The sequence below is a fragment of the Bos mutus genome, chromosome 3, assembly GCF_027580195.1.
Source record: "Bos mutus isolate GX-2022 chromosome 3, NWIPB_WYAK_1.1, whole genome shotgun sequence".
Lineage (NCBI taxonomy): Eukaryota > Metazoa > Chordata > Mammalia > Artiodactyla > Bovidae > Bos > Bos mutus.
This window is the reverse complement of record NC_091619.1, coordinates 21,513,528-21,520,890: the sequence shown is the minus strand read 5'-3', so window position 1 is coordinate 21,520,890 and position 7,363 is coordinate 21,513,528.

Here is a 7,363-nt window from a genome sequence, read left to right as displayed (position 1 = left end):
TAAGGCTATGTTGATGAGAGAAGCAAAGAGAGAAGAATGCATAGAGAAGCAAATTTGGAGCAGGAATTCCAGCCTCTTTGTAGTTCCTGGATCTAGGCTCTCCCCAAGGCCCGATGTCTGCTTGAAACCTGACAACACTATTCCCGTGTGCTTAGTTACTCAGTCGTGTTCGACTCTTACGACTCTATAGACTGTAGCCTGCCAGGCTCCTCTGTCCATGGGATTGTCCAGGCAAGAATACCGGCGTGGGTTGCAATTTCCTTCTCCAGGGGATCCTCCCAACCCAGGGATCGAATGCAGGTCTCCTGTATTGCAGTCGCACTCTTTACTGACTGATCTACGCCGGAAGCCCGACAACACTATGAAATGGGTCAAATTCAAGAATCTTGGAATTTGTAAAGGTTGTACTGAGGGGTGGGGGGAGGTAAACAGAAATTTGAATATCAGAACAGCACTTCGTATCCAAATAAACGAAATAAAGCACCTATCTAAATTAAGCTGCTAAAACAGAATGGGGCTTTCCATTAAGGCAGAGTCAGAAGGTTAGAGACTTTACACGTGAGATCAAAGAAAGCAACAGTTCAAGGCTTGTGTCCACTTATTTTTAAACAATTCCTGAGTGCCTAATTGTATGCCAGACACTGAGCTAGGTTATGAAGATGAATAATAACATTCCCAGAAACCTGTGGCCCGTATCAACCCCCAGACCAAACACTGTCTGTAAGTAAACAGCAGCTCCTGTATGAATTACATAATTCCAAAAATGAAAAAAAATTTTTTTTTCCTCAGGAGGAAGTGATGCTCTTGGCAGACAAAAAAAAAGGCGCTATTTCTGGGCTGCTATCAGGCATATGTGGTAGTATGGCTGAACTAGTTGTTTAAAAACTGAAACCTTTTCTTACAGATTAGCAAATAGCAGCTTATCTGAGCTATCGCTCTTCAACCCGCACCTCCTATCAAACTGCGCCAAAACTCTGCTGGTACCACTTCTGCAGTTTATCCAGATTAGCTTCTGATTGGTCAGTTTCCATGCCAGTCGGTTTCAAAAGCTCCGTCTCCCAGGTGGCCATTGGCTACCTCCAGGGACACCCAGAACGAGCCCCGCCTTCCATCGTGGCGCCCGCCCGTCGGCCCCACCTCGAGCCTGGTTCTCTTGGCTGCACTGGTGATTGGGAAGCGGTGATCAGGCTGCGAATATGTTGATGCCCTCAGAGCTGGTGGTTATTTTGAATTATCAGTTCACTGACTAAACTGTCCTACAATGTGAGCTCCAATAAAGCAGAACTTTCATTTTGTTCAACCTTAAGTTCGTTCACAATCTTTACCTATGTTGTCCACACACAGTTAGTTGGTCCAGACATTAAAGTGAAAGTTAGGATTTGGGTGAGGAAGGAGGAAAAATGAACAAGGTGCACACTGTAAGTAATGTGAAAGCCACTATTTAAAATAATTACCACCTTAGATACCCTGCTTCAAATATCCAGCCTAAGCAAACTACTCCCTGCCTTTAGACGCTACCTCATGAAACTTTCTTTATTTTTGTCCGATTTCCCTGCTTTGTTGGGAAAGCTAGGCAGAGACCACCAGACCCATCCCTTGGATTTTGAGATAGTGGGGTTGTGAGGATAATTGGAATAGTTTTGATAGGATCTAAAATATTTTATTGAACTTAAAAGTTTTAACAGATTTCTTTTTTACCCTCATAGCCTCTAAAATCTTTTACAGCAGTAACAGTAGTCATTTGTTATCCCCCAGAGTCTAGTGCCCTGTTCCCCCAGGAACCTAGCAAATGCTCAGTTAATGTTTGATGAATAGATGACTGAATGAATGGCATACTCATGGATTGAGACAATTCTTCATCGGTTGTATACAATATTCCAGGACTTTTCAGATGGCACCAGTGGTAAAGAATCCAACTGTCAATGCAGGAGTCCCCAGAGACATGGGTTCCATCCCTGGGCTGGGAAGATCCCCTGGGGTAGGAAATGGCAACCCACTCCAGTATTCCTGCCTGGACAATTCCATAGACAGAGGAGCTTGGCGGGTACAGTCCATGTGTTTGCAAAGAGTCAGACTGGAATGAGCACGTACAGCGTAATTCACAATTGGCAAAGCCAAAAGCTTAGCCTCTTTGCACCAGTGCTGGATCGAATTTCAGAGACAGAATTTGGGCTTATCCTTCAAAAACTGTGTTTCCCCATTTGGGAGAATTTGGTGCAGTTTTATAGCAATGGTTCAAGGGCAGGGATGCTGATAAAGATCACGGTGTATAAGCAGAGTCTAGACCTGGTAGTCTCTTGATGAGCTTCTCTGGTTCTTTTAATCTAATCTCAGGTGGTCTTCTCTGGAATGAAGAATGCTAACATCTTCTTCCTTTTGTTGGAGGTTTTAGTTCTGTAAAGAGCTCAAAGATTCTGTTACGTGTGTCCCCTGTGGTGGAACCAGGACCCTGGCCCAAGGCTACGCTCTTGTTCCCAGTGTTGTTTGGCTTCCTCCTCTTATACCTCTTCACCTCCTGCTTCTTTACTCTCTTCTATCCATACTTGCGGAGAAGGCAATGGCACCCCACTCCAGTACTCTTGCCTGGAAAATCCCATGGACGGAGGAGCCTGGTAGGCTGAAGTCCATGGGGTCGCTGAGGGTTGGACACCCACTGAGTGACTTCACTTTCACTTTTCACTTTCATGCATTGGAGAAGGAAATGGCAACCCACTCCAGTGTTCTTGCATGGAGAATCCCAGGGACAGGGAGCCTGGTGGGCTTCCGTCTATGGGGTCGCACAGAGTCGGACACGACTGAAGCGACTTAGCAGCAGCAGCATCCATACTTGTGTGTCGGAAATGAGCAAACAACTTTCTTTCTGAGTGATTTTCTTTACAACCTTAGGGGTCAGAGCTTTCAGTTATTACTAGTCTTTGTTATCCTCCCTTCTTTAAACAAATTAAAATACATGGGTCAAATTACAAATGAAAGAGGGCATATTAGTATTGCCCATGGAAATAAAAAGGATTATAAGGGAATGCTATATATAATTGTATGCCAACAAATTAGATACACTAGATGAAAAGGACACATTCCAAGAAAAACACAAGCTACTTAAACTGATTCAAAGAGAAACAGAAAACCTGAATAGACCTATAACAAGCAATTTAATGAGTAGTAATAGTAATAGTTGGAGAAGGCAATGGCAACCCACTCCAGTACTCTTGCTTAGAGAATCCCAGGGACGGCGGGGTCTGGTGGGCTGCCGTCTATGAGGTCGCACAGAGTCGGACACGACTGAAGCGACTTAGCAGCAGCAGCAGTAACAGTAGTAGCAGCAGCAGCAGCAACAGTAGTAGCAGCAGCAGCAGTAGTAAAACTTCACACAAGGAAGAGTTATGGTCCAACTGGCTTAACTTGTGAATTTTAGCAATTGTTTAAAGAATGCTAATACCTTGCAAACTCTTCCCCCTACCAAAAAAAAAAAAAAAAAGGAGAGTGTGAACGTGTCCTAGCTCATTTTATGAGGCCACTATTACTCAAAGACTTCACAAAAAATGAAAATGACAGACCAATATACCTTATATAAAGATAAGTAGCAAAATAGTAGTGAACTTTTCCCAGAAGCAAGTAATGGATTATACAATAATGATGATATGAGATTTATCCTGGGAACACAAGGTTGGCTTAACATATGAAAATCAATATATGTAATGTACCTATTAGTGGAATAATGGACAAAACTCAACTGTTCATCTCAAAAAAATGAAAAAAGCATTTGAGAAAATATAACTTTTTTCTCTTAAAAACAACCAACAAACTAGGACTAGAAGAGGTATTCCTCAACCTGATTAATTGACATTTATAAAAAAATGCAAAACTAATATGATACTTAAAAGTGAAAGACTGAACGCTTTTTCTCTAAAATTGGGAACAAGACAAAAATGTCCACTTCCCTACTTCTCCTCAACATTACATGTGAAGTTCTTACTGGGGCAATTAGACAAGAAAAAGAAATAAAGCCAACAACATTTGAAAGGAAAAAGTAACTCCAAATCTATTTGCAGATGGCTTGATCTTGTACATAGAAAATTCTAAAGAGCGCACACAAAAAATTGTAATTAATAAGTGAATTTGTCAGAATTGTAGGGTACAAAATCAGTTGTAATTGCACTAGAAATTAATAATTCCAAAATAAAATTAAGAATGTAATTTCACTTATAACAGCACCAAAATAAATGAAATATGTAGGTAAATCTAACAAAAGAAATAAGCTTGTTTTTCCTTTTGAATCAATACTTTATTTTCTCAACATATACAGTAATATTCTTTTCTTAAAAATTTTTATTGGTGTAGGCATATGTGCATGCTAAGTCGCTTCAGTTGTGTCCAACTCTTTGCGAGCTTATGACTGTAGCCCGCCAGGCTCCTCTGTCCGTGGGATCCTCTGGGGAAGAATACTGGACTGGGTTGTCATGACCTCCTCCAGAGGATCTTTCCTATCCAGGGATCAAACTGCATCTCTTATGTCTCCTGCATTGGCAGGCGGGTTCTTTACCACTAGTGCCACCTGGGAAACCCTGATTATTCTCTAGCACTTGATTTGGAAAGAAATCCCAGGATGAATATGGAGCTCATTTCATGTGCTTCTCTCTCCTTAAGAATCATAGATTCAAATCCTGCCTGCTTAGGTTACTCATCAGTTCCTTCCAAGAGTTGTTTCTGTATTTTTCTATATTTATATCTTTTTGTCCTGGCGTGCTGCAGTCCATAGGGTCTCAAAGAGTTGGATATGACTGGGTGACTGAACAACAACATATTTATATGTATGTATGTGTATATATATATATGTAATACTTACATATTTATAAGTATTTATATATTCTATTGTATCCTACTCCCCCACCCAAGGTGGAAAAAGTCACTCTGATACATGCTCCTCCATCCTAGCTAAAACTGGATGTTTCAATACTTCTTAGCTTTTGAGTTTGCTGTGACTTCACTGAACTTTTTATCTGACTCAACTAATGAAAATGGCATATACATTTTAAATTTGGGAACACCACTCCTTTTAATTTGTATATTAGATAAAATCTACCTCTAGTCTATGGGCAAAGCCAAAGTGCGGGTCTGCTAGGAAAGCAACTTCTACTAAATAATAGTATTGTTGTTCAGTTGCTCAGTCGAGTGAACTCTTTGCAACCCCATGGACTGCAGCACCCCAGGCTTCCCTGTCCTTCACCATCTCCCACAGTCCACTCAAACTCATGTCCATTGAGTTGGTGATGCCATCCAACCACCTCATCCTCTGTCATCCCTGTCTCCTGCCTTTGATCTTTCCCAGCATCAGGGTCTTTTCCAGTGAGTCAGCTCTTTGCATCAGATGCCCAAAGTATTGGAGCTTCAGCTTCAGCATCAGTCCTTTCAGTGAATATTCAGGGTTGATTTCTTTTAGGATTGACTGGTTTGTTCTCCTTGCTGTCCAAGTGACTCTCAAGAGTCTTCTCCAGCACCACAGTTTGAAGGCATCAATTCTTCGGTGCTCAGCCTAATAGGATTAGAAGCCAGATTTCAGAGAATTAAGTGGTAAACAATGTATGTAAGTCAAGAGGCATAGACATCAAATGTATACAGTGTATGTAAGCAAACTGGTTATGAAGGGAAATGAGAGATATGGTGGTGGTTAGAGGGGGAAGGGAAATGGAAGATATGATAGAGTTTAGAGGAAGAAGTCTCTGTTTTAGGGATGAAGAAATGTGAACATGTTTATAGGCTCAGTATGGAGCTAACAGAAAAAGGGTGGCCAAAAAATATTAAGCCAACAAAAGATAATTAAGAATTTTCTAGTAGAGATAAGGATCTTCCAAGGTGGCTCAGTGTAAAGAATCCGCCTGCCAAGCAGAAGACACAGGTTCAATCCCTGGGTCAAGAAGACCCCTGGGAGAAGGAAATGTCAACCCACTCCAGTATTCCTGCCTGGGAAATTCCATGGACAGAGGAGCCTGGCAGACTCCAGTCCAAAGAGTCAGAAAGGAGTTGCACATGACTAAGCAACTAAACAAGAACAAAAAGTAGAGATGAGAGTCATAAATGGCTTCAGTAAGATAGATTAGGGGGAAAATAAAGATATGTAAAGATACAGATTAAGTTAGGTTTGAAAGAAAGAACGATGAGATACCTGATAGTGTCATTTTCTGGAAGCAGCTGGAATCACGATGGGAGAGACCACTTAAAGAAATAGTCAAGAAGTGGAATTAAAGACCGGATGAGTTGCATGAGGAAGATACATCTCTGATGATACCTAGTTTGGGGGCTCAAGCAACTTTGTGGATGGTAGTGTTGGAGTTAATAAACCAGAAGAATGAATAGCAGATTTTGGAGGAAAAAAATGACTTAAGAAGTGTTCAGATTGATTCTCACTGAGTTAATGATAATGACTATTGCCTATGAACCTTGGGATCCATACTACCCACTAAAAGATAAACCTTGTCCCTTTCAGGCCTTGCAAATTATAATGGGATTTTGTTTCTTGTTGTTTAGTCACTAAGTTATGTCCGACTTTTTGTGACCCCATGGACTGTAGCCCGATAGGCTCCTGTGTTTATGGGATTCTCCAGGCAAGAATACTGGAGTGTGTTGCCATTTCCTTCTCCAGGGGATCTTCCCGACTCAGGGATAGAACCAACATCTCCTGCATTGGCAGGTAGATTCTTTACCACTGAGCCATCAAGGAAGCGCTACAATGGGATTGCTGCTGCTGCTAAGTAGCTTCAGTCGTGTCCGACTCTATGTGACCCCATAGACGGCAGCCCAGCAGGCTCCCCCGTCCCTGGGATTCTCCAGGCAAGAACACTGGAGTGGGTGGCCACTTCCTTCTCCAATGTGTGAAAGTGAAAAGTGAAAGTGAAGTCGTTCAGTCGTCTCCGACGACTCTTCGTGACTCATGGACTGCAGCCTACCAGGATCCTGTGCCCATGGGATTTTCCAGGCAAGAGTACTGGAGTGGGGTGCCATTGCCATGGGGTTACCTCCCTATAAACCCATCATAAAGCAAAAATATCTTGTCAAAAGGCATTTTGTATACCTAACTGACCAAACATCACAGCTTAGCCTAGACTGCCTTAAACATGCTCAGAACACCTAATCAGCCTACAGCTGGGCAAAATCATCTAACACAAAGCCTATTTTATAATAGTGTTGAATATCTCATGTAATAATTTATTGGCTGTTATACTGAAAGTGAAAAACAGAATGGTTGTATGGGTACAGAGTGGTTATAAATGTACCTGACTGGGAGCCCAGCATCACCAGAGAGTATTACCCCATATCTCTAGTCCAGGAAAAGATCAAAATTCAAAATTCTAGATCTGGTTTCCACTGA